The sequence below is a fragment of the Zonotrichia leucophrys genome, chromosome 2, assembly GCF_028769735.1.
Source record: "Zonotrichia leucophrys gambelii isolate GWCS_2022_RI chromosome 2, RI_Zleu_2.0, whole genome shotgun sequence".
Classification (NCBI taxonomy): domain Eukaryota; kingdom Metazoa; phylum Chordata; class Aves; order Passeriformes; family Passerellidae; genus Zonotrichia; species Zonotrichia leucophrys.
Window position 1 is genome coordinate 71,643,148 of NC_088171.1, and position 27,278 is coordinate 71,670,425.

Sequence of the window (27,278 nt, forward strand, 5' to 3'; positions counted from 1 at the left end):
CCTAGCACAGACTGATGGGTCTCCAGAGTCGTTCAAGGCTGGGGCCCTGTGTGCTCACACAACTGCAGCCCACTCCTTAAGACAGGAGTCTTTCTGCCTGTCTGTCCTGGCTAGTCATAATTAGTTTCAAATCTGTTGGCCTATTCCAATTTCTGTTCTTTCAGCCAGTTTCAGCTGGCCTAATTCAGAGCTGACAGCAAGAGAAATCATCAGGGCCCTACACATATTATACAAAACTGCAACAAAGAGAAGAAAGAGCCAAATGAATATCCCATGGAGAGAAAATCTGCAGCAAGTTCTTCTCTCTTAATTGTGGTTCTGGCCTTGGCCTCTACTGGGCAGCCTGGGGATTTGGCTGGCCAGCTATCACATGGGTGGCTTGGACCTTGTCATTGAACTGATCCCCATGGCCTTGAAAGAGTCTTTAGTTTTGTGTGGAAACTGATGGGGTATGGGGACAGAAAACTGAGATGGGGTGTCTGAGATGATGGGAGCCACAACAGAAGCCAATAAGGCTACTCCAGGGGAGGCATGGGCATCTATGGGTACAGGAAACAAATCTATATGACCCTAGGCTTTCTAAATTGTGCTGCTCCTAGAACAACTTGTTAAATTTTATGATACTGACTGTATCTCTTCTGACTTCTTATTTGGAGGTTATATGAAACAAATCCCCAGGGAGCTTTCACATCTCACTATGGGATAGAACTCAGTATTTAAGAGTCAGGAAATTTATTTTACCTTTGTGGTCCCTAGTGACTTCAATTCTTGTAAGCCTGATTTCTGCTGCCTAAAATATTCCATAGTCATTTGTCACCATTATCTACTGCTTTACTAATGTTACTTGGGAAAATTATTATAATCTCAGCAGAAAATATTTTAGTATTTCCTTTACAACTTTGTTTAAAGTAGTCTTAGCAGAATTAGACTAATAAAACATGTGCCTTTCAATATACTTCAAAGTAACTTTAGCAAGATATGTGCATGCCCATTAATTCTGCAGTAACAAGCAAATTGTATAAAGGCTGATTTTAACCAAGTAACCACAGCTTCTATTTCTCTTGAAAATCTCTCTGTAACGTAAGAGGTTCGGTTCACCCTCAAAATCAAGCATTTTGGTCACTCTTAACAACATACTTCATTAAGCAAAAGTACCTATATGAGACATGTTGGGTTCAAGGGTCATCTTTTTCTCTAAATATTCGGATATGTTCTGCTTCCTTATATAACTTCCTTTTTCTGCATCAGCACTGCTCCTATTTATCTACTGGCCCAGGCCTACACATCCTTTGGTTGCCCAAAAGCTGTTTTCACTGCCTTTACAAGAATTGTCTCTCTAAGATATGCTCTAGTTCACAGTCAGAAAACTCCTGAAGGCTCACTTCCAGTTGCTCTTTGGCATTTAATAAGGCTGAATTAATGTACAAATAACTGTAATCTGTTTATTCTCAGGTAACTACATTTAAGAGCAAAACCATTATGTTATCAAGACCTACATTACCGATATTACAGTGCCATTACCATGACCTATTGCTGCCTTAACTCTTCTCTTTCCAGTAGACTTTGTCTGAACACAGCTTCTACATAGGCTCTCAAGTGGCAGGAAAGTCAACCTTGCATTTTTTGTTTGTTCCTCCAGCACACACACACTGAATGCTATCTGAATTTAGTAGCAACGGTCATATAGCAATGGAATGGAAATCTAAATGAAAATACAAAACTAAGATTGTGTCTTGGGCAGCAATTCTAAAGCGGTGCTATGTTAAATTGATCCATAGTACTTATTAAGCACAGTTCTGATGTCTTTATTAAAAGCAAAATAACATCATGCACAATACTTGAATGGCATTTAAAAAAATTTACTAAACAGTGGAAAAGAAAGGGAAGAAAAAAATTACTACATTTCATCTACTCTCTGTGTGGGATATGGGGCTTTTGCGGTAAAGAATGCACCACATCATTCTTGTGACATACAGAGCCTGACAAGAAGATCTGTGACTATTTTTTGGCAGTGTCAAATATAAGGGGGAAAAAAAAAGCTTATAATTTTTGAAAAAGCTTTCCACAGAGACCAAGACCTGGTGCTTTAGAGTTTGAAGCTGCCTGCTGCATGGGTTGAGTCTTTCTACACATTTCTGTACCCTAGTACCCAGCACTCTTTTAGAAATGTCTTTTAATAATAAATAATAGCAGTGTAAGATGTAGCTTAGCTCCTTATTTCTCCAAGGTCTACTGATATTGTCTACCCTTAGCTATGTGCATTGGTGAGCCTAATATTTCGAGGGAATTCAGTGCCAAATCTCACATTAATCTCAGTGAAGCTGGATTCAGTCCTGATGCTTAAGATACATTTGATTATTTTCAATTGTACCTTTATAAGCAAATATTTCATGCTTGAACCTGGCATTATAATGACTGAGGTCTGCTGTCAGGATATTTCTGCACTTCCACAATCACAGCCTTTTCCCATACCCTTTCTAAGACATGCCCATCTCCCCTAGAGCAGGGGAAAGGTGAAGGAAGAAGGAACACATTGCTACAGGCTTTCACTGACACCCCTCTGCAGCAAACACTGCCCACTGGTCTGAACTGGGCAAGTCAGGGAATGAAACTATTTCATTTAGGCAGATGGGAAAGGGCTCTCTTTTCATTGCAGTCTACCAGTCACTTTCATGAAATAATTGGTTTTACTAGCATCCACGGCAGTGCACTCCATAAACTGGGAAGAAATACTCCTGAAGGCTTGAGGCAAGACTGAACACAATTTCAGAGGCCTTTTTCATAAGTGAAATCAACAATCCATGCTAAGCTATTATTAGAAGTTCAAGGTGGAATTTCTATCCTGGATAAAAAAAAAAAAGAAAAAGGTTTGAACACTCTTGGTTCAAAGTCTGCAGTGGCTGTTGAAAGGGAATAAGGACCCTATCACTTTAAAAAGCCTTATCTCTTTATAGTTTTTCTGTTCTGCCTTCCTCCCCATGACATATGCGAACAAGCTCCCCAGAGAGGGATTTCAGTGTTATTGCAGGAACTCGTCAGAAGAGTGCAGTGCATGGTAACAGAGAGCAGGGCTGATGTCACACAACAAGTCCTATGATCAGACTCAATACCCTTCATTGGACAGGCTGACATGTCTGAAGCAAAGTTATGGGTCCAAAATCTTGCCCATCTTCACCATCTGGACCAACAAGGGTTCCTACCTCTTCTCACTCAGCTCCTTTTGCTGGCTGGAGGTGCAGTGAGGGCCTCCCTGGGCAAGGCTGGACTGGGCCTCCTCTGAGACGTGTGGGGTGCAGGCTGCACACCCTGCCTGGTGAGGTACAACACATAAAGCCACCTCCATCCCTGGAACTCTGTGGAATTTTTACAGCAGAGTAAATCTAATGGATGCTAGTAAAAACAAACTCCGCTTGTTTTGTCACAAGAAGTAAACAGGGTGAACACATCAACTGTGTTTAGGTACTTACGTTTTGCTTTAATTTTAAAGTAATGTACTTAGTATAAAATTTTGTAGCCAAGAAGTGTAGTAGAATGTAGTCTACTAATGCATAACACTTTTCATCCTGTATACTGTAGCCAGACAGCTTTTTACAATTAGTAAGTAATGCACAAATATATTCATTAAGAACTGCAGTGTAATGCACAGGGCGCCCACAGTTCTCCTCCTCTATCTTCTGCATGAAGAAAAAGAAAAGAAAAAAGGGTCACCTAATGTGACTAGAAGATGCATGCATAGCTAAGAATGAATACTAACTGTGTGCTCAAAGAAACCTATTAAAGCATTAGGGGGAGGCATTAGTAATCCAACACTACGTGCTTTAGAACAACTCACTGCCAGAAAGAAAGATAGTGAGAACAAAACTAGAATAAAACAAACAAGGAAGCAAAAAAAAAGAAATTATGATTTCTTCATACAAGCTAACTGAAATATTTGTAGCAACAATATGGGACTGTTTCAGTCACAAAACAGCCTGATTGAATGATAATCAAATTAATTATCTACATTAACTGAACAGTTGAGAGCCCAGGTTGAAATTTAATAAAACACACTGCATGAGGATGCTTAAAGATAAATCACAGCATGTGACTCTGTGAGCATAATTTATTTTAAAACACTGCACTGTTTCTGCAAATTGCATTTATTAAAGCTATGCAAAGGCTTCAAATCCTTTCAAAGGTGAGGACATTTTGACTGTGCTGATTCTTGTTATTTAAGATGTACTTCACAGAATTACAGAATTACAGAATGGGTCAGGCTGGAAGGGATGCACAATGGGTCATCTGGTCCAACCTCCCTGCTTAAGTAAGGTCATCCCAGAGCATGTGGCACAGGATTGCATCCAAGTGACTCTGGAAAATCTCCAGTGAGAGAGAATCCACAACCTCCCTGGGCAATCTGTTCAGTGTGCAGTCACCTGCACAGTAAAGAAGCTTTTCCCCTTATTCAGGTGGAACTTCTATGCTCCAGTTTCTGCCCATTTACTCTTGTCCTATTGCTTGGAAAAACCAAGAGCCTGTCTCCATCCTCTTGACACCCTCCCTTTAGATACTTGTAGACACTGAAGAGGTCCCTTTTCAGTCCTCTCTTCTCAAGACTGAAGAAGCACAATTTCCTCAGCCTTTCCTCATGAGAGAGATGCTCCCATCTCTCAATCATCTTTGTCAACCTCCACTGGACCTGCTCCAGGAGCTCCCTGTCTCTCTTGTACTGAGGAGCCCAGAATTGGACACAGCACTCCAGATGTGCCTCATCAGGGCTGAGCAGAGGGGTCAGATTGTATCACCTCCTTCAACCTGCTGGCAACAATGCTCTCTCTTCCTAATGTACCCCAGGATACCTTTGGCCTTCCTGGCCACAAGGACACACTGCTGTCTCATGGACAGCTCGTTGTCCACCAGGAACCCCAAGTTCTTCTCTGCTTTCCAGCAGCTCAGACCCCAGCTTGTGCTGGTCCATGGGGTTATTCCTCCCCAGGTGCAAGATGCTGCATTTGCCCTTGCTGCATTTCAGAGAGTTGCACTCTGCCCATTTACATCTCTCCAACTTGTCGAGGTCCCTCTGAGGGGCTACACAGCCCTCTGGGGTGTTGGCCACTCCTCCCAGTGAACTTTGTGCCATCAGTGAACTTGCTGCCCCTTCATCCAAGTCATTGATGAATATGTTGAACAGTACTGGGCCCAGTATTGACACTACCAGTGACAGGGCTCCAACTAGATCCTGTGACAGTGATTACAGCCCTCTGGGATCTGCTGTTCAGCCAGTTCTCAATCCACTTCAATTTGTGTCCTCTCCAGCAATTCTTGGTGAAATTTATTTGGCAGTCATGCTGGGAGGAAAAACATGGATCCAACCCTTTGCCCAAGCTTGATCCCATCCCACCTTTTCCTATTTTCTCTCTTGAGCTCACAGTTCCAAACACATTTGCTCCCCCCACTCCCCTAAGATACAGGCCAATGTCCCAGGCACATGACACGCTGTGTATACAGCTATTTCTCATTTTTATTTGTTGTCCTGATGCTGAGATGCCCAGGGCACAGTCAGCCTGGTCTCAGCTGCTGACAGGGCTGGAGGAGACATGGCCACAAGCTTGTGTCTTACACAGACGCACACCCAGCTCTGCCCAAAACATGGGAAGGAGCCTGCCAAATGTCTACTATGTCACATCCTACCAGCCCTTTCGTAATAGCCAGGACAACTAAGAGGAGCAAGGCCAACCAGACTGTGACACAGCTTCCCTCTCCTTTCCCAGCTGGCAAGACCCCGGGCACCAGGATTGTGCCAGGATGGGGGATGTGGGAAATCACAGGTGGAGAGAAAGCAGCCTCCCCACCACTGCTTCCACATCAGCATGACCCCAGCTCTGAGGGGACACCCTCCCCCTTGGCCACTGGGTGCCTGTGGGATGTGGGGCAGCAGGGCTGTCAGCACACCCATGGTGGGGAAGGGTGGCCTGAGGGCCAGGTGGCTCCTGGTGGTGCTGGCATGGGAAATGTGCTCCTGTCCCACGCAGGGACATGGCACCTGTGCGCACTCGAGTGACGTGTGTAGTCTGGACCCACAAGGTTAATTACAATGCCACCTGTAGGAGGTACTTTCCCACAAATACGAACCTTCTGTTTTTTCCATATGCTCCCATATGGTCCAATTTTTCTTCATAAGTGGAGTTGTACCAGAGCTAAGAAATGACAGCAAAGCTTTACTTGTGTACCTGTAATGTCAAAACCAGAAGTCACCTGCCTTTGATAAATCCAGGGTTTGAAAAAAAAAAATTAAATAGATTCCATCTTTTCCTTCAACAGTCTAGCTTAGGAATAATTTACACGAACAAGATACATAAAATTTGATAAATTTTGTCGTGAAACATTTTCATATGTGCCTGGCAAGAGGTCAGTGAGAAGACTCAGATTTTCTTATCTTGGTGTCTTCTCTGCAGCCTTCTTATTTTGCACCCGTGCTGCAGTCCAAATATGCCCTGCTCTACACATGTAGGAAACATTACAGAAATCAGATACAATCTGTGTTAATTGTGGGAGGAGCAGAAGAAACAGTTTGATTGTAATGCACTACAAAATACAGTATTAATGTCTGATGTACTACAAAACATAGTATTAATTCCTCAAATAATAGCAGAATTAGCACAAATGTTCTTAATCAATTTCTTCTAATTCTTATCAACGATAAGGAAAAAAACAGATGATAAAAATGCTTGAAGCATTTCAGGTGTCTCCACATGGCGTCTGAAAACAGACTTTGTTAGCAGATTGACTGAAATCTCTCTGGTTTTAGAGATGTGCAAATGGTTGTGAGAGGAATGCCTGAAACAAGTCACTTCTAGAGAAGCTTTGAACAATAAAGAGCCTCTGTTTTCCAGTGAGTTGTGCATATGCACACAAACGCTCATCCATAATGTGAATTTAAAATAATCCTGATGAGAGGGGGAAGGGACACATGGAAATAACTAGGCAGACTTTGACCCTTTGTGTCAGAAAACAAAGCCTTGTAGTTCAAATCTGAGATAGCAGCTCCCATTTGACATGGTTTCAACAGACGTACACGCCTTCTGGCTTAAGCCTGTCCCTAAAGGATACTAAGAGCAAGCAAAGCTTGCTTACAAGCCACCCAACCACAACACGATGGTTTTAAGTGGAAACAAATGAATGGAATAGATGTAATTAAAAGTCCAAACTGAATTAGTCAAAACCGCTACAGCTTCACTTTACTAAGTCAGTGAAGGGCAGGAATGGAGCATCTGGAATAGCTGTTTGGCATAGGGTCACTATGAAGATGAATTAGGGTTAATTTTCTACTGGAGTGTAGGTCAGGCTCTGTGCTGTGGCAGAGCACTCAATTTACTGGGTATGTTTTGGCCTACTTAGAACTTTAGAAAATAAATATTACAATGTTAAATTAAATATGCTCTGTGACAAGGACTTGCAACATTGGGAGAATGTGATTTATATGCAATTGGCTCATATATACCATCTAATATGATATGCACAGTGTAATGAAAGCTCAAGGGTCTGATCTGCAGTGCAGAGATGCTTTACAATCCTCTTTCAGGTTGCACGTTGTTTTTTCTTTCTCCTTTTCTTCTTTTTTTTTTTTTTTAATGACTACATGAGTTAATTAGTGGTTATGTACTCTGTCTCTTTGCCTGGCCTAGCTTATCCCTACTGCAATAAATCTCTTTTCTTTCACTCTCCCAAGGATCATTACAACTTTAGCCAGCATTGAACAAAACTAATTGAAAGCCACCTGCTTTTAGGATCACCTTAATGAAAAATGAAGAAGTTAAGAAACAAAATTCAATCAACTTTCTAACAGTCTTTAATTTCCTATTAATTCACACAAGTGCAGAGGCAGAAAACCCCTCACATTATCCCTTTTGTTTTCACTGCTGGTCTTATCATCCAGTTCTCCTTACATCTGTAGAATTAGAAATTATTATTTTTGTAACCTAAATCTCCCATCATTCTTTAATGTGGAACTAATAGTTTTGCATTTCGTCTTTTTAACTGCTGCTGTACAAAAAAAGAAATGTACTTGCAATAGCCTTCCTATTCTTTTTGCTAAATGTTTGGGTTCTTTTAATCAGGCAGGTCCAGATTCAGCAGAACTTTTATAGATGTCAAAGTCCACTTAAGCACCTACACAAATGATCTAAATCTTACTGCCTTTGATGATGTTCAAGCACCTGCAGAAATCTGGGAAAAAGGCTGAACTTGCAAGACTGAATAGTTATGGATTTTGTGAGGTAAGGCCTTGGTACCCAGACATGCAAAACCTCTGAGCACATACTAAACCTCAGGCAGGTGACCAAGTACTATTGAAGCTGATAGGAAATAAGCACATGTGTCAAGATATGCACTTTGCTACCACTGCACAGGAGCTCACAATTTAGTGGAGTGAGCAGGAGTAAAGGAAACACTCTTGAGATAGCTTGATGGCTATGCTGTTTCTCCTAACTAGTTTCACAGCTCATCTATAATTGTGAAGAAATAAGCCTGGAAATGGTTAAGAGTGGCTGATTTATTTCCTGCAGGCCAGCCGGAGCAAAAGACTGAGAAAAGAAAAAAAAGAAAAAAACAACAAAAGGGGAACAGGAGACAGATGGGACTAACGACTATTTGTGTTGCAGCAGGGCTTAGATGTCCCAGTAAAGCTATTTAGATGAAATAAGTTTAAAACAGTGCAGGTGACACGCAGTATGGAATAAATGTTACCTGCATGTAAATGTACGCTTCTCTCATTGATTATAGTAATAAGATATGCAAAGAAAGATCAGAGGAATATAATTTGCTCCTTTTTTGGAAGCTGCTCTGAAATCCATGCTATATGTAGTGTGTGTGCATGCACAGAAGAGAAAGAAGAGTGAGGAGTCACAGCAGTGCAGAACCTTCCCAGAGATGGCAAATTCCTGCTGCTGTAGAAGTGAACTGATGGCTACAGAAGGTCAATGGACCTAGAAACAAGGCGAGTACCCCAGTTTGTGAACCTGCAGTTTCAGTGATGCAATCATTGCTACAACACACAGTAAAGGCTTAAAAACAAAGGCATACATGAGAATGAAAGGAAGGAAAAAGTACCAGTCAGGAATAATTATCACAGTGTATAAAACTTTCCACTCCTTTATTATCATAAATTGCAAAGTTTTATTGATGCATATTTTATCACAGCACTCTTGCCATATGTGATCTGAAGATTCAGAGCCTGTCCCTGGGGACAACGGTACTGATATAGATAATCAAGAATTCCTTTTATGCTCCTCTCAACACAGCCACAGCTCAGATTGAAATTAACATCTTTTACAATGAAACACCAGTTTTCTGCCACAACTAGACATGACAGCTGGAGAGAGAGACCTGCTTATCCAGTTATTCCTTCAAGTCTCGGTTTCATTACAGCCATGAAGATGTAAACTAAGTACAAAGCAATGCGGACGGTCACTGAATATCAGAAAAACGAATCTGCATGCAACCTGCCACATGGAGAAATGGGAAGAGAAATGCTTCCAAATAAATCTGGGGATGAAAAGCAAAGATCAGACGCAGTCCCTTAAAAAAAACGATGAAGAGGAATCCAAAAGCTTTGAACTTTTGCTGTGTTCACTGCCTGGACTAGACTGGGTGATGCTTGCACACACGCATGTTCACACAGGAGTGGAACCCATGGCCAGAAAGAAACCCAGCAAGGGGCTCTGTCCTACTTAAATCCTCCAAAGCAAGGATTTGACCTAGTGGAAGCACTAAGGCTGTATAGCGCTGGTACTCATTCCTGGTCATTTTTTTAGCTTGACTGCTTCCACATGCACATTGTCCCTGTTTCTCACGCTACTGAGGAGGGGGGCATGAAAGTTGTTTTACCCTGCTCCCCATGGGGTCAAACATCACTGTGGCATCCGACTGTCTTTCTGTAGAGCATTAAACAACCAACATCTGCCATGTAAGCTTCTCCCTCTCATCCTGCTCCCAAGGGAGATCTGGATATGCATTGCAGTGTTTTGTTTTGTTTGATTTTTTTGTTTTGGCATGACTTTGTTTTTGTTGTTTTAAATCTACATGCTGGGTATGTTGGGAAGGAAAACAAGGGCAGCACCTTGCTTGTGAAGGAGAAGGTGGTGGGTTTTTGGTGGGGTTTTAAAAGGTCATCAGTTTCTGAGGAAGTTAGTGCCAAAGTTTCAGCCTGGTTTCCCAGAAGACACAGCTTCCTGCTGGCTGCTAGAGCTGATAGAAAGGTGCAAACTTCACAGACTGTCACGGGGAGCTGGAAATAATAATGCACTGGAAAATTGCATCTGTTCCATGTGTAAAAGCTGTTCAAGTCCAGCTTTGAGCACTTGCCTACCTATCACAATATTTCAAAGGAGCCTGTTGCTTTGTTATATTACATGCTGGGACAATACAGAGCAAAACCTACTCCATTGATTATTGTTTTATTTTTTTTTTCCCCTTTTCTTTTCTGATTAACATCCTACAGTCTAAGGATTGTCTCCAAACAGGGAAGCACAGAAGAGAGGTTATCAATGTGTTTTGAAACATGTAAGTGGGCAAATGTGCAGTTAGAGATGCAAGGATGCTCAGGAAACATTGAAAGGCTATTGCACACCTTCAGGTTAGATCAGGAAGGAAGTACCAAAAGGCACATGCCACTTTTCTAGCCTCATGTCTTTGTCTTTCTACAGGCTGCACAAAACAGTACTTCCACATTTCAATTCTGTGGATGAGCTCAGGCTAAAAGCACATGTAAATGCAAGCCCACTTTAGGGTCATTATCAAGTAAGACAGGGAAAAAGAAGGCTATGAAAGAAGATAGATATGTGGCAGAACTGCGGTGTAAGGATCTAATTAAAATCATCAGCAAAAAAAAATAGCACTAGCACATTAGTTGGATAAGTCTTCAGGGGATAAAAATGAGAGGGCAGGACCTCTCACCCTGCATTAGGACACTGTCATTTTCACTTTCCTTAACCAAGGAATGTTTGGAATTTCCTGCTCCTCATCCCACTGGAAGGGCTCATCTCACTGGGAAGGCTGATTCCCAAATACTCAAAGCCTTTTGCATTCATGAAGGAGATTCTTTTTTGGGTTACTCATTCTGCCTTTCATTATGTTTTTAATTGACACATTTCCTAGAGTTCAGTATTATAGAATGCATTGGAAGGATTTAGCAATGAAGATATTCTTCTGCACAAAGGACACTTTGGAACTCAAGTTAGATGACTGGGATTTCTTCAGTCTTGCACACACACACACACACAGAGTGATAACTGCAACCCACAGCAACTACGAAGTCTAGATTAGCTAAGACTGTTTGAAAGAAATGTAACAGTACCTATTATTTTTCCTTTCACAAGAGATTTAAGATAGAATATTTACTATGATCCTACAATTTTTATATCAGATTGAAAAACAGAATTTCCATCTTGCAAGAAGTTATAGCACTTGGCATTTCTTCCACATCAGGCTAAAAAGCCCAAATAATGCAATTTATCTTTCCATGGAGTTCTTAAAAATCAGTTTAAAAAGGCAAAAACTTTAACATCTATGGTATGATATGGGTCATCTCGAAATATTAGAAATAAAATGTTTAGTGTTAAGGAGCAAGAAGGGTGTGGTGATCTTGCTCCTTCACTCCAACTTCAGATGGCCACAGCTGAGAGCTGATATTCTTGATCCACTCATCTCTATCTGACTATGGACCCCTCTCCCCAGACAGAATTAGAACCCCACCAGACATGAGAATCTCATGGTGTGGCTGCTCCCAAGAGGCTTCACACCAATGCAACATCTCATCCCAATTACAAAATGTAAATGTCAGACAGATTTTCCTGTGGAGCATTTTACTGAAGGGTCTATTTTCACTATGAACATTTTTAGATTTAATGAACAACAGATACAACAGAACAATAGATACAATACTTAATTGGATACTTCAGTGATCAAACCTAGTTGTTATTTTACAACTTGCTTTTTTGAATCCTTTGGGTGTGGCTATCAAGGCAGAATATCAGGTAAGAAGACTAGTATTCAACTTAGAATCTCAGTGTAATTTGTAAATAAGAAAGGACTTTGAAAAGATTTGAGATGAATCTTTCTTTGCAGCCTCAAGTTTTAAAAGTATATAAAAGTTTTATAAGCAACTCTTTATAATTCTTTTCATGGCAATACTGATTAAAAAAAATATTTTACAACTAGAAATCAAGAAGCACACTGGAATACTTTTCTATAAAACTCTCATTAAGGTAGAGACCTCATTGGGAATCTGTGCAAGGTCTATCACGATGTATAGAATTAACAAGCCAGAGGTTGATTGGGTCATTTTTGTAACAGAACAGTAACAATCATTAAAAAAATAATTCATTAAAATTCATTAAAAAAATAATCAGAGACAATCAAACAATCTAAAATCAGTTGCTTGCTACAAAGAGAACTCAGACCCTCTTTGAGTGAAATGTATTCTCATTGCACCACCATAACCCCCTTGAAACCAGTCAGCTTGCATTATGGTATTAAAGAGCGGAGTAACAGAGACATGCCATGCTGTAAAAGTTCTTTACATCTTTCTTTGAAATAATGACATGGGTCATTGTTCCAGACACCAGTCTGTCCTTACACAGTAAATCCTGAGTCTTTAAGATAGATGGGTTGTAATTAGAACTAAAACATAGGCTATGGGGAAAGATCTTTCCCCACTTAAATCACATTGTTTTCATTGCTGTACTGGTGTAAATGGTATTTTTATGTATGTCCAGAAGAGAACTCAACTGCAATATTTCTTCTCTGCTGCTGAAATATTAACATTAAAAAAGCAGTATTTTACAAAAGTCATATAAACACAGTGCTTCCAACACAATCAATTTTGTTTAAATTATTTTACACCATCCTTCATCCTTGAAATTATATCCCTTCCTTTGTGGACTGTTTGAAAACTTAAAAAATTCTGAACTTACTTGAAGTAAGACTCAGCAGTACATTAACTGGTAAAAATCAAAGTACTTCTTTTTCTCCCAAAGCCCAGAAGAATTAATTTTGTTGCCACTAAAGAAGAACGGGCACCCAACTTTTGAACAGAAACTGACCTAATATTTTTGAAAACCCTGCATGCAATTAGCTTCTTGCAAGAGCCATCTTTCAAGCAGTCTTTTTCTGCCTCTGAACTCCAAAAGCTGCTCATGAGATCCAGTAAAATTAGGATATTAATAGAGAACCATTTATCAAGCTTGATGGGTTTGTTAGAGGCACACTTGTCTAGTTAACCAACACCGTCAGGGTATCTTTTAAAGCAGACAATACTGTTAAGGGCCTCCTTAGTATTTCTGCTCCAGGTTTCTCACAGCAGTGTCTGTCCAGCATTGGAAGCAAGGCTGCCCTAGGAGGGGGTGCTCAGACAGCAGAGGGTCCCCCCAGAAAGGGACCCTCCTTGGCTATGGGGTGGTCTGGCGGCCTCGTCCCAAGATGTGGTGATGTCCAAAGGGACTCTGGCACAGCGGGGGGAACACCTGCACGCCTCAGTGCTGTGGGCATGTGGGACATGGCGAGCGTCCAAAGCAAAGAGGGCTGCTGCCCTCCTGATCCCAGGGACTGCAGCCCATTTCCCAGAAACTTTGGCCTAGGCTGAAAAGAGGATAATGGCTGGTGAAATGGGATGGCAAATTCATGGTACTGGATTGGGAACCAGGGGCTGACTCCAATGTTTGGTTTTTCTCTTGTATTTTTCCTTGATGGCCCACACTGTTCTCCGGGCTTGTTTTACATTCACTCTGCTTTGTGTTCAACAGCATTTTGGTTTTAAGATTTATTCTCTTCAAGCAAAAAAAGCATTTTTTTTCTCGCCACCAGAAACATATGAACTTCAACCTTTCCCAGAAAAAGATTTCTCAGATCAGGGCTCCTTCTTGGCACTTTGGGACACAAATCACAATCTTGACCTGTTCATTACTTAGAGTGATTGCTCTGACAGGTCTTTTGTCTGAGCTTTTCCTAAAGGCTTTGGTTTCTCTCTAAAACATGATGATTTTGAAATCTAAGCTTTGACAAAACAGAACTGTGATCTCCCAGCTCTGGTACTTGGACTGCAAGCACTATGCCCTATGTGTTTGTACTGTAGGGAATCTGCATATTACCTAACACCTGCAGGCACCTCTAAACCACAAATTATAACTAATAATAGAAGTTTTACCTTTGTCTGGTGATTCAGTCTCAGAAACCTAAATCTGATGTACTTCTTCAAGCACTCAGATCACTCTGTGGACAAAAGCTAAAAAAATGCTGTTGTATCAGCAGATACAAAGCTAAACTCAAATATTGCTCTTATCTAGGCAAATAATCCCATCAGATTATTAACCATTGGCCTTGGCAGTAGAGCATCCAATGGTGGCAGAAGTTGTGCTAAGGCTGGACACTTACCCTACCCCTCCTTTTTCACCCAGACTCACTTGGCTGTGCTCATTTACTGGCACCAGTACTGCACAAATTTCAGATAAAGGAGCACCATTTTATGCAGTCCTAATCCTTAAACATTTATTGTCACATCTGTGACTTTTTCTGGTTCCAGGGTTTTATATAAGACAGGAACATTGAGGTTATCTGATCAACTTATGTTGACAATACCCCACACATGGCAGAGGACAAGAGGATAAAACACTGTAAACACTGTGAATGCTGTGCCTTCCCCTTTCCCTTTTTATTTCCTCTTAACATTACTGGAGAAGAATGTACTGCAAAGTCATAAATAAAGTATACTTGTCAGAAGCTATGATCTTAAAATATTCTAAGGGTTTGTTTGCGTTCTCTCCATAAATTGTTTATTGGTCAATATGGACAGAATTTGCAAATGCATCCTCCTTTGCAGTTCACTGATATTGTCTCCATTCTAAATACTTTCATCTAGTATTAAGCTTCCAAAAAACTCCCACTTTATACTCTTTTTTCATTGGTGAGAAATTTTCTAATGCTGAACATTCAATTATGCAGCGTTACATTACCCTGTGTTTCTTATCCTTAAGGACATGGTGAGCATTAAAGGACTGTATGATTTTTAAAGTTACTATCAGAGGTAGGGTTACGTAGTTGGCTTGATGCTTTTTGAGTCATCTCAATCTACATAGCAAAGCAAATAAAAAGAAAAATCTCTGTACAAAATAAGTTTCTAATTTATATTTCTACTTCCCTGTGTCATGTTAATGACACAGTAACAGGTCAACACTGTGAAATGTGACCCTGGTGAGCAAATTATTGTGAAAAGAAGTTTATCAAGGCAGTGATTTCAGTGTCCGAATAGCCCATGAGGATACAGAACAGGAAAGATCTCTTTAGTCAAAGACACAAACCTTTAATACAGAAACCAGACATTCTTCTAACTCTTCTGGAGCCCTGCAAAGCAAAGTGGTCTTCCAATAAAACAATCATCCTGCATAGGGTGATATTGTAAATCAGGAGTTAAGTGTTCAGTCCCCTCTAGATAGTTTCTAAAGAGGCAAAAAACCCTGACCAGTTGACTTAAAAATGCTTTTAAATGCATGTAGTTGTTGATAGATTGGCTATTTACAGCTAGTAAGTAAAATCTGTTATGACATTTGGTAATTACCTCTTCAATAAATAACTTGATAAGTTCCCAGAGAAAAGAAGGCAATTTATCTCAGAATAAAAAGAGTTTTGGTCCACCAACTCTATGAGGACAATTTGATAGGTAACTGTAACTACATGGGGAATTTGGATGCTCAGTGATCATTAAAAATAATGGGAACTTAAGTGTCCAGATCCTACAGCAGTTTCAAAACTCTTAGCCATGCTCTCCTGGGACAACTACTTTTTGCCCACTGCTAAGTTATTAACACTTAAACACTCAGGAAAGAAAGAGAACAAACTGCATAAAACCCCAGTGTCAAATGGTTATCTATGAGCATTTTACTGATCTTTTACTAAATAGGCACAATGAAGAGGAAACCGGAACACCTTATAATTGATTTTTGATATGGTAACTCTTGATGTTTCAACAAAACAAGGACTTCACAGCCAAAGGGTACATTGGCAACAGGATTAAAGTGGCAACAGATTTTAATGGGAATGGATTTTTTGAGGCTAGGAACTTGTAGTAAAAAATTAACACCTACCTGCCACACAACCATATATGTTTGTTCTGCATAAACACCTGTACAGCCCAGTAGGGGATTACAGAGGTAATGCAGTGGAGCTCTTTCTCCCAAGGGTGAGAAACAAATGAGGTGAAGATAGCAAACAGTAGTAGGGAAAAGTTATTAGCTATACTGGGTACTACTGCTGTTAGCCATGGCTGATTCATTGCCTCACTAACAGTCGCCTATTTAGCAGGCTGTAATACAAATGAGTCTTTAATGGGAGCCCCTTCTCTTGCACAGAGCAGCAGGACAGCAAATGAGGGCACTTGAGGAGCTACACAGGCCAAGCAGGCAAGGCAGAGTGAAGGAAAACAGACAGGCAGAGACTGACAGCTCAGTGTTGAGCTGCTCTCTTTTCTTTCTCTCCTTTGCTTCCATTATTGCTTCTACACATTTGAACCCAGCAGCCAGCTCCTTTGTCCTCCACTTCATGCTGAAATGTACCCTGGGCAGGAGAGAGCAGGAGCCCATCTGGAGGAGTGCATCCTCAACCACAGTGTATTTAACACAGCCCCTTTAGTGGCACCACTGAGCTCACCCTCACGAGGATTTGCCTTTCCCAAGTCTACGCTACACAAAAAAAAGGTTTAGCCACGGTTCAGACCAACATTTTTATACAATGGTTACATTTTGTATATAGCCCTAATATCTACAACACATTGCTGACTGATGCCTTTCTCTTGGCGTATTGGTGAGCTACAATCTGAAACTACATGCAAATCTAGGAATATGATTTTTTTAACAACTCCCTCAATATTCTTCACTCACCCTGGAGACTTCTTGTGGGATCCAGATGCTGTCATTCCAATCTTTATTTCTTACCACAAACTCCTCTGCTTTCTGCCATGCTCATTTACAACCCAGTGGAATAGTTATTTGTCTTCTTTTTGTATTAGTCTCTTCCCAAGCCAGAGCCAAATTCTATACTTGCAACCTATCAGATCTGTCCCGTTTTGTCTCTGTTATTCTATGAAGACATTTGTCATTTCTTTCTGTCTGCCTCACCATACAAATCCTGTTTTCTTGCCCTCCTGCAGCTTCTTTCTCTGTTCAGTCTCCTCAAGGTTTTGTTGCTATTATCATCATTTTGTCTCAGCATGCTCTCTGTCCTCTTGAAGGCTGGTTTGACAGATCCTCTCCTGTCATCTGCTTGAAGGCTGACTTCAGCTCTTCCTTGCAGCACTGTGCCTATGCGCCGCCTCCGCTACAAGTGTTTAATGTGGAGCTTCTTCTACCAGAGCTGCTCCTCGTGGCCCTTCCTCCCGAGGAGCGTCTCCAAGACAGAAAGTGCACAGGGTGGGCCACACAACTGGTCTGATAATGTCAATAGCTGACTGCTGCCTTTCCAACGGGCCTGGCAGCCCTTCCCCTTGTCATTGTCAAGGATGTGCACTAGTCATTTGACAGGATCTCCTCTGGCTGTTCATGGGTGCCCAGAAAAGATGGCGTTTAACCTTGCTATTAGAATAAATTTACCAACTTGTGCTCACTCCTCATGCATTCTTTGCATTGAGACTGTCCATTTCCATACCCCTTCCTGATGGAGACAGAGCAGCAGCTCCTCTCAGGAGGTATGGTAGCTGTTTGCTGCATGCAGCTCTCCTTTGACATTGAAAGAAACTGAGAGTCCAATTAAAACACACAGGAATCACTGATACACAATGTTCCCATACTTCCCTTTCTGGGAAAGCATTTTTCTGTCCTTCATAGGTCCTTCACAAGGCCTGCAGATTTCCATTTTATTTCTCCACTCTCTTCCTTAAAAACACATTTTTGCTCTGAAGCCTTAATATATTACACCTGCAGGTCAAGTAATACATAATATTTACTTTAATGGTTAATGTCCTCCAGATTATGCATGGATTGGAGGATGCTTGGGGCAAAACTTCAAATTTTATATGAAGGGAAATGCTTCTTTTCATTAAGGAAGCTCCCCTTTCCAGAAGTCAGTCTTCTAGATCAGACAGAGAGCAACCATAACTTCACCTCTTAAAGCCTGTCTCTCCTCTTCAAAAGTATTTTAAAATTAAAAAAAATGGACTAATTTCAGCAATGGACTAAGCACATAGAAGGTACTCCATAATCTAGTGAAGTACCTACATTATTCTTAAGAGATTTGCCAGCTAGTGATCTACTACTGCTATTTTAATTTATGTTACATCGTGATTGCAATTCTAAATTAAACTCATACAGGCAAGAAAATTTATAGTTAAGCCTTTCCGTCAATCCTTAACTTTCTTCGCAGTAACAAAGTGACATATTGCAAGGGCTCTCGACTGTGTCTCACAATACCTAGGCATGTGCAAAGGTTAATTACTGTATTGGATTTGAGTGACAAGGCTTTGCTGGTGGGGGGGCCTACAGGGGTGTTTATGTGAGAGCTGCCAGAAGCTTCCCCCATGTCCATTACAGCCAATGTCCACTGGCTCCAGGATGGACCCACTGCCGGCCAAGGCTGAGCCCATCAGCAATGGTGGCACCACCCATGGGATAACTTATTTAAGAAGGGGAGAAAAATCCCTTGTGCAAGAGCAGCCAGAAAGGAGAGTGAGAACATGTGAGAGAAATAGCTCTGCAGACACCAAGGTCTGTGAAGAAGGAAGAGAAGGAGATGCTCCAGGCACTGGAACAGAGATTCCCCTGCAGCCCCTGGTGAAGACACGTTGAGGCAGCTGTGACCCCTGGAGGACCCGAAATCAAGGCAAGTGGATGCCCAAATGTGGCTGTGACCCCCATGGGAAGCCCTTGCTGTAGCAGGCTCCTGGCAGGACTGTGAATGTGTGTGGAGAGTCCATGGTGAAGGTAACCTACGCTGCTGGGATTTGTGATTGATCCTGCAGGGCACCCATGCTGGAGCACTTCATGAAGAACTGCAGCCCATGGGAAGGCCCCACATTGGAGGAGTTTGTGGAGAACTGAGTCCTTTGGGAGGGACTCCATGCTGGAGCAGGGGAAGAGTGCTAGGAGTCCTTCCCATGAGGGAGGAGAAGCAATGACAATGAATGATAAACTGACTGTTCCACAGGGAGGCAGAGAAATTTGGAATGAAGTAGAGTCTGGGGAGAAGAGCTGAGTAATAAATTAAATTGATTTCCCCAAGTTGAGTCAGTTTTGCTGGTAATAGTAGTTGGTGAGGGATATCCCCTGTCCTCAACTTGACCTGTATTCTCCTTGTATTTTGTCTCACCCTGTTCAGCTGGGGGAAGGGAAAGAGTGGCTTTGGTGGGCACTGGGGTCAACACACTCCAATTACACAGACTCATTTTTTACCTTTGATTTGCTGAAAGGAATCATGTAGAAGAACTCAGCCCTGGTGTGCTCTCTTTCTGAAAACTCTTAGCACCTCTTGGGCTATGCTGTCAGGTGCTGCAAAGCTCAACAAGGCAAGTCCTACCCCTTTCAGTGAGTAATTGTTCCACTGGGCATCTGCACTGAAGCAGGAAGGGCATCAGATCTTCTGAAAAAAGTAAAATAATTTACAAAAAGGCCTTACTGAGAAATAAATCCACATGTTTTCCCCAGGGGCTCCGTGGCAGCCCCAGCCAGCACTATTTCTTCCCTCTTTGGTGAGGACATGAATTAATGGCATGGGCGCAAAAAAACATCCCAATGCTCTCACTGTCAGAAAAAACAGAAGATGGTGAAAAGAGGAAAACCAAGAGGGAAATTCAGAAGGCAGCCCTATTACCCAATTACCTCTGTGTTTCACTGGTTCCAGCTTAAGCTTGGACTGGTTGTGGTTTGGGGTATCAACCCCTGAATGCTCAGGGGTTGTTGAAGTGCCATTACAAAAATTGTCACAGACAAACATATTTAACATACAGAATGCATTTAGTAGTGTACCTTGAATTTATTTCTTAGCATATGAATTAAACTTGTGTTTTTCAAAGCAAAACAAGTAGTTTAAAAATTGGAACTGAATGTGGCTGCATGAAATGCTCCTTTCATCCATTCATTCTGTAAACGAGGACCCGAGTCAACTCCTTCACAACAGTTACGGTTTCTCAAGTCTGCAAACACTTTTCAAATGTGGGCTCTATCTTTTGGAATCCCATCAAGACATGCTTGCTAGTGTTGTAGCTGGTGAATTTTAAGTGTTTAGCTTTCAGATGAAATGTATGTAACTATGTTAAAAATTCCTCTGAAAAAAGTAGGTCTTATACATGCGTTGCTGTCAGCTTTCACAGTTCTATCCTTTTTTTAATTACCCAAGGCATTCTGATTACAGAGCTACAAAGTAATCTATTTAAAGCTGGGTTTTACAGTGATCTAATGGGCACAAAAACCATACGGAATTAGAAAACATTTACTTCTCTTCCCCTTCCTCTTATATTGCCAAATATGTTTAAATCAAACTTGTTTTAAAAACAAATATTCCCAGGGTAAGGACTTTCATATCAACTTCTGGTTGTTTCTGTTGAATTAGAAACCTCTGGCAATTTTTTTCCTACTGAAATGTAAATGATGACATATCGTTAACTAGCAGCATTATACCACTAAAATACTAGGATGTGTCTAGCTTGCCTCAAACTTCCCTCTCCTTAAGTGCAATGCCTTAGAGGCAGCAGTGTGTTTAAATGGTACAAAGTACTCTACTAGCACCAGCCTGAATCTTTATTTAGGAGAACAAGCTTCACATTCTTCCCTGCTAACACAGTATATGGAAATGTTCGGCTCCTCCATAAAGCACACTCATACACGATTACTGTCTAGCCCAAGGTACAGCACTGACATGACAGATTCATGTTCCCAGCTGTGACATAAGGGCTCTTTGACAATACCACAGTGAAAGCCCTATTAAGAAAACATGTGCCGGACCGTGCATCTGATGCAGTTAAACGCTATAAAAGATTTTCCAGGTGTTAATGAGTTGCATGAGCAGAATGAAAATGAGGGGGATCCATGTGCTTGGAAATTCTCAAGGAGCAGGACTCAGGCTCTCAGAGAGACGGACAAACAGCGCTTTATAAGCACCACTGGCCACGCTTTGCACCTGACCATACGAGGTGATGAGCGACCCCGACTATTCACTGGGGGAACTGTTCATTGAGGATCCTTTGCATGGGAAAAGACAGAATTTCATGTCTTCCTGCAGTTTACTACATCCTTTTTACTTTGCTCTATTTGGGAAAAAGCACTAGTTATTTTCCCCCTTTTAAGCTTTTTTTTTTCCCTAAAAAGAAGGAAAACATTATGCCTGTTGCTTCTTGTTTTTAGTTTTATAAGGGATTCAGCTTGACCCAGTATAGATAAGAAATTGTCATTTAGTTCGTGTTAAAATATCACTACTTAGAGTTTATGTTTTAAAGGACAGACAGACAGTCTGTTGAACACTTTGAAAAAGCAGTGGTTGAAATTTTTCAAGGCAACGATGATGTCTAATACAGATTCCTTTAAGATATGTATAAAATCCTATGTATGGGCTGCCCTGAGAATTTCAACCACCGATACTTCAGAGTATGTGCATATATTATTTTGTGCAACATCTAGCTACAGGAGAAATGCTTATTCATGTAATCTGTTGACTTGATAAGAGATTATTTAATTTCTTTAGCATGTGTGAATTTTCTGGTTACTCTCCTTGAGGAGGTAAGTTTTGTTTTATCTATATATGACAGGTACAGTGAGGGAAGGCTGCAATGCAGACTGTTTCATGCTGTTGTGACCACAATCACAGCCTTAAGCCTGGCATACAACTGTAGCTAGGGAAAAAAAAAGATAATTTTGTCGCCATGCTAATTTCAACCTGATTTTCTGAAAAGGGGAAGCTCCCAGTAATATGACAACCAATGGAGTGTCTCTTCTCAGAAGTTAATTTAGAACCACCCATTTTATTTCCCACAGAAAAGTCAGTACTATTTTATCTCTCATTTCCAATCTAATACCCCAAGTTGTCTACCCACTCTTCCTCCGCCCCAACAGAGTTACTTAAATTAACTTGGAGCACTAAATTTTCTTAAAGGCGTAAGAAGACTAGGTGGAGAGAATAAGCAAACCATTGTTATAACACATTGACACAGATTCTTGAAATTGATGTCTTAAGGGTTAAATTCCTCTGGCTTGCCAGGTGCTCTGTGCAAATGCTGCATTCATACAATGTAGTATCTGACCATTTAACCATATGTCAAACAATCTTTGCTATGACAACCAGATGTAGACATTGCCATGGAATGAAATTATCATTTTATTAATTACCCTTTAATTAGTTGATACAGGAGAGAACATGCAGTAATTTAGTCATAATTGGCCTGACTGAGACTCAATACTTAAAGGGATGGAATCTGTTTGTGAGACTACTTGTTATGAATAACAATTATGTCTGTGACAATGCAATTTTATTATGAAGATGTACTATGCATTTCAAACAGTAAAAATTGGTATTAAGGATAGGTACAAGATAGTATCCAGGATTCTAGCTACAATTTGATGGAAAATATTTTCCTTGAATAAAAGTGTGTAATCCTCTGTGTATTTTGCTACACATTGTAACAATGCAAGAAAGACCCCTTACCAAACTCACTGTGATGACCTAAGTGTGTTTTCAATGCATGTTATTATAGAAATGAGGAGCCACTTACACTTCAGGCACTTTGCAAAATCTTTTTAGCAATCTTCAAATTATTCTAGACTTTAATATGATATTTATGCAAGGAGTGCACCATGCAAATTTTTTGAAACGCTCTTTGACAAAACATTGTAATCAGAAACTTGAGCAGAGTCTCTTAAGTGATCACATACCTTTTGGATTTTGTAAGGAAGTGGAACATCCCTAAATTTCTCAGACTACATAGGTGCAAATAAAGTTGGCAGCACCCCTCTCTACACTGTAGCAATAGGTAAATGTCTTGAAGACATTCTTTCAACACAGTTAAATCAGGAATACTCTTCACAGACTGAGTATTGAGCATCACTGTAGTAGGACAGAGCACATTCAACAACTTAATAAAAATGCTTGTGAAGTGAATCTAAACATTGGCCCTTACATACCCAGTTGTTAAGAGATGTTTTTGCCATTTTGGAGCCATCATTCTGTCCTTGCTCTTCTAAACTCTATGACCTGAGAGAAGACTGCAGTGTTTTATATTAGTTTTGTACTTTTAGATGGACAACATGCCTCATGTTTTTGCCTCTTGTCTTTCCACAAAAATCTCAGAAAGTGCAGGTCAAAACCTTCAGCAAACGCAGCTCCAACAAAATATAACCAACTGCTTTACTTTTCAGAGCTGAAAGAAAGCTCTCTCCTTCTGTTTTTTCTCATGGTGGGTAGCTCTTATTTTTTTTGCATGTGCAGTGACAGAAATGAAACTTAACTGAATTACTTTTAAAACCTTGCCCAATTACAGCATGGTTATTTATTTATTTATGATGGATGTGCAGGCTATATAGATGTCTCCAAGCCAAATAAGTCTTTCATGTAAATGTTGTAAGGTCAAGGAAATTATATGAATGATAAGACTGTTTCCTTTTAGAAATCCTTCTACCTTGCTTAAATGACTATGGGCTGCTTTCAAAATTGGTTTTTCCTTTTCTTTTTAAACACAACATCCATCCTTTCTGATGGCTAATTCACCATTATGCTTTTTTAGCACAAATGTGTATATATATATATATATATATATATGGAAAAACATGCTATATAGGAAAGCAAAACACCTTTTTGCCTAGGGTGCCATCTTCCAGTTAATATCAGTAAGTCATATTCTGTTGTTTATAAGTGAATCTTGCTCAACAACTTATCACCACCTCCAATACAAACACTCACAGGTTGTATCTTCCTGCTGTGTCACAGGGAATAGCTAACACAGTGTAACAAGAGATCATTTCATTAGATTACCATGAAAGAATCACTGCTGCAAGGAACTTGAGCTGAACAGGGACACAATCACAGTGTTAAAACCTCGAAACAGTTTACCATTAAAGCCTTGTGTGACTGCCTGAGAAATGTCTTAGAGCAGCAGAAAAGCTGGCACCATTAGCTTTCATCCCTGCTGAGTTGGCAATAAAGTGCACACATAAGTAAAATGCATTAATTGGTATTAGTCAATCTAGTTAAAATGTTCATTCTCCAGGCATCTTCAGATTTCATTTCCATAAAATAGGATTTCTTTAAGTCTCATAATTTGATTTTGTCCAGCCCAAAATGATACTGACACAGTGGCAGGAAAAGCACAATTACACCCCAGCTTTATAAAGTTGCTCCCTATCTAAACAGACTGGGACCCACGTGTTCCCAGTCTCTCTCTCTCTCTCTCTCTCTCTCACACACACACACACACACACAGAAAAAAAGCATCCGACAGGAAAAAAAAAACAACTGTGGAAGAGGAAAAAGTGATGCATTTTCCTATCATTTTCCTAATGCTATTTTTCCTCCCTTTCCCCCGTATTTTTCCTACTGTGCACTACTGATTACTGCACTTTTAAGATCAGAATGAACAATTAACTGCCTAATTATTCCAGTCACACCAAGCCACAATGAAATCTTTATTCAGTGTTTACAGCAATCTTTGGCAGAGACTGTCTTGCTGTTTTTAAACCAAGAAGAACTGCTCCCTTTGGCTCCCTTCAGCATCAGCTGCCTGGGTTTCAGAGCTGGATGCCAATAATCAGCCTCCTTTTTCTCTTCCAAAGTGGCTATTTTTTTTTAAGGGTGAAAAGACCTATTCTCATCAACTCCCCATATATTCTGCCTGATTTATGTCCCAGCCACTGGGTCTCTTCCTTCCGTATCTTTTACCATTTGTGTCCCTCCGCAGCCCCTCCGGCGGCGCCCGCCGAGCCCCGGAGCCCCCGGACACCCCCGGAGCCGCCGGGCACCCCGGACAGGGGGGCGCCTCTTCCTCGGGAGCCCCGGAGAGGGGGCGGGAGGGCGGGATGGGGAGGGGGGGATAATTCCCATCTCCGGCTGCACAGCATCCACACGCATCCACACACGCACACCTTCTCCCACAGTTTTTTCTCGCTCTGCCGAAATCTCGGAGGAGGCTCCCCGCCCCGGGAAAGTTGGAGGAAGCCGCTCCACGCCCCGGGCGGCTCTTTCTGCCCGCTGTCCGTCTCTCCGAGCTGCTCCCCGCTCCCGATGCTCCGAGCCCTGCTCCGCCCTGCGCTGCCCGGCTCTGCCCGCTCCCGCGGCCGCGCCAGGGCACCTGCGGAGCGGGGCAAGCTTGTCCCAGCCAAACTCCAGAGCGACCCGGGCTGGGCTCGCTCCGTTCCCCACCGCCTCCTCCTCGCCCTCTGGCTGCGGCTGGACAGCCAGGGGGTCGGGGAAAGAAGAAGAAGAAAAAAAAAATAACAGGAGGAACAACTAAGATGAAAAGAATACTAAAATTCTAAGGAGAAAAGAAAGAAAAAGTAAAGGAGAAGAGAGAAAGGGGGGGGGGGGGAAGAAAAAAGGAAAGGGGGAAAATAAGAAAGAAATAAAGGAACAAAAATAAAGAAAATGAGAAAAGGAAAAGGAGAGGGAGAAAGAGGGGGAAAAGGAAAAAAGCAGAAGAAAAAGTCCGCGAAGGAGAGGTCGGGTTACCTTGCAGTGTGGAGGAGCTCCTGACTCCCTTCCCGGCGACGGGACTTCCCTGCTCGGCCGGGCGCGCCCCTCACATCCCGCGCCCCCGCTCCCGCCGCGGAGGAAGCAGCCGCTCGCTGCTGTCCCCGGTGCCGAGAGCCGCTCCGGCTGGGGGGGCTGCGCGGCCGCGGGCGGAGGAGGAGGAGGAGGAGGAGAACGAGGAGGAGGAGGAGGAGGAAGGAGCCCCGCGGCCGCCCCGCTCCCCGGAGCTGCCCGCGGGCAGTGGCCGCCGCTGGCCCCGGCTCGGCTGCCCGTGGGTGTCGCGACAGGTCCGACGCTGCCGCGGGGACCTGCGGGAGGCGACTGGTGCCGGAGCTGCGCCCTCCTGCGCCGCCCCCCGCCCTCCTTCCCGGGAAACCCCCGCCCCGGCTGCGGCCCCCGGGCTCCGCGCAGCCCCCCGGCGATGGGAGAGAACCCCGGGTGTCCCCTCCGCAGGGCTGGCTACATCTCGGGAGGATGCCAAACGCACCACAGTGGCTGCTGAGATAGACCGAAAGTCACACCGGAGAGGCGAAGCGGTCCTTTATTTAACTAAAAGGGTACGGAGATGAAAGCTGAATTTCTTTGGAAGGCTCGATTTTAGTTAATAAACACGCTGAGACTAATGTCACAGCTACTTTTATGAGGGCAAAAAGTAGAGTTTCCTTGAGGGTTTGTGTAAGACTTTGGAAAAACAACCAAATAATAAAGGGGTTTTACGTCCACCTTTAAAGATCATTTTAGTGTTCATAAAAGCTGCCAGGCCTGCTGAAATACTCCCCCTCCACAGAACAACAACTGCAAAGGCAGGGGCAGGACAAGGCATCCTTTCTGCCAACTAATTCGTCTCGATCTTGACCTGAAGCAGCCAGGAGGACAGGTATTCCTTATCCACCGTTCCTGTCCTAGCCTTCATCTTTCTGCACAGAATGGGAAGGCAGCAAACTTGCACCAACTTTGATGGTGTGTATGTATGAAAAAGAGAGGGAAACTTGTCCACTTGGGTATGAGGAGGTTATTACCTCTCTAATAGCTCCCTGTGGTAATAACTCCTTTTTGCTGCCAGCACACAGCCCATTCCCTGTCTCAGTTAAATTGGTAAATCTCAAGCAACTCCACTAAGCAGAGCTGTGCCCCATCAGTCTGTGGCCAAGCCAGTGAGTGGCAGTAGGAGACTCTAAATCTCATTATCGATTACCTGGGACGCTGCCAGTCCCTCAACAATTAGATCTTGAGATGAGGATTCAGATTATACAGTCAAGATTTGTTTTGGGTGGGGTTTTTTGTTTTCTTTTTTTCTCTCCAGATTTGCACTAATGATTATTTGCAGAACTAAGGTCTCACTGGCTAGTTTTCTGGCCCTGCATTTTTCATATTGATCGTAACATAGTCATTTCAGCATTACAGAAGAAAAAATGGCAGTCAGATCTCTGGAGAGAAGTTGCTGGAAGTTTGAATGCTGGCAAAGTGCCCAAAAGAAATGATGAATTACAGCTATGATAAATGAATACTTGGGTGTGTTGGGAAGCCATACAATGTTCTCCCAGTTTCCTTTATTTAATGTTCATCTTTGAGCTCATCCTCAGGCTGAGGGAACATTT

At 42.0% G+C, this 27,278-nt stretch overlaps 1 protein-coding gene across 2 annotated transcripts in view; it reads right to left on the reverse strand.

Moving 5' to 3' along the window:
• The window catches only part of CDH20 (cadherin 20), a 118,174-nt gene extending 92,182 nt beyond the window's left edge, over positions 1 to 25,992 (reverse strand). For both annotated transcript variants that reach the window (XM_064705439.1, XM_064705440.1), the window contains exon 1: positions 25,660 to 25,992. The gene's annotated coding sequence lies outside the window, so the exon portion shown is untranslated. The remainder of the gene's footprint in view (positions 1 to 25,659) is intronic.
• Positions 25,993 to 27,278: the final 1,286 nt, after the last annotated feature.